At 52.2% G+C, this 1,024-nt stretch overlaps 1 protein-coding gene across 1 annotated transcript in view; it reads left to right on the forward strand.

Moving 5' to 3' along the window:
- PHACTR4 (phosphatase and actin regulator 4) overlaps positions 1-1,024 on the forward strand; it is a 22,144-nt gene that overhangs the window by 6,587 nt on the left and 14,533 nt on the right. The window lies entirely within an intron of this gene.

Consider the following 1,024-nt stretch of genomic DNA (forward strand, 5'->3'; position numbering starts at 1 on the left):
GCTGCTGGGGAGCCGGTGGCTGGGGCTCCCCGTGCCTGACGCTTCCTGGGTTCTGATGACATCTGCTGGGGATGCGCTGTGGGGTTGCAGGTGGAGCTCCACCAAACAACTCATTTTATCCTGCTTTTTCTCCTTGTCCTGATTCTCCTCCATGTTGACAGGAACCTGCTTTTTCACAGCTAGGGCTGTATCCTCGGCAGATACTGTAGGAGGCAGCAGAAATGTTATCAGCTGTGTGTCCTATGTGCAGGATGGCTTTCCCCTAAAATTCCTTTCCCAGTCTCTAACCTCAGGAGATGGGGTTCTTGGCTGAACTTTCCACGTGGGCCTACAGGCTATTGTCTTTTCTGCAGGCACGTCATACAGTCTTGTGTGAAGTCAACTAAAAGGTCTTCTGTGATCCTAGGCGGCTTCCAACTTCCACAACATTTGTCTTAGAGGCTCAAAAATGAGACGCGCGGGTGCAATTTGTAACACGGCACCTCAGCCCACAGTATGCAGCGTTGGCAGGGCTGCGGCATCGGGCCACAGGAAGGCTCGAGGCTCTGCTCTCCATCCTGCGTGTTTTCACGGAGCTCTGCCATGAGCTTGGGGTGCTCCTGTCTTCTGTCATGCTGAAGCCAAAGGATTCCCGGTCTGTAAATGAAGGCCGCAGAGCAGGCCACCAGCTGGCTTCACTTAGGTTGTGTGCGCTCGGAGCTGCGATTTTTTTGAAGGCATTGTGGGGTTCTGCTGATTGTTCCCTTATGTTTCATGCAATATCCAGAAAACAGCCACACCAAGTAGGGACAGTCACCAGCTTTGTCTGGGCTCTGGTTCCCCTTTGCAAGTTGTTTCTTTGAGCTTTTTACATCACAGCAAGTCGGGGTGGGTTGGATTTTTTTTTTTGCGTGTCCCTTCCCACCTCCGTGTCCTTCTCATGGTGTTCTCCAGAGACTTCGAGTACCGTAGGTGGAGCGCAGGCCTGTATTGTGTTGCTTTCCTGTGTAGCTGTTGCTCTTGGGCCAACTTTTTCGCGCTATAT

Source organism: Buceros rhinoceros, unplaced genomic scaffold, assembly GCF_000710305.1.
Source record: "Buceros rhinoceros silvestris isolate BGI_N320 unplaced genomic scaffold, ASM71030v1 scaffold4493, whole genome shotgun sequence".
Lineage (NCBI taxonomy): Eukaryota > Metazoa > Chordata > Aves > Bucerotiformes > Bucerotidae > Buceros > Buceros rhinoceros.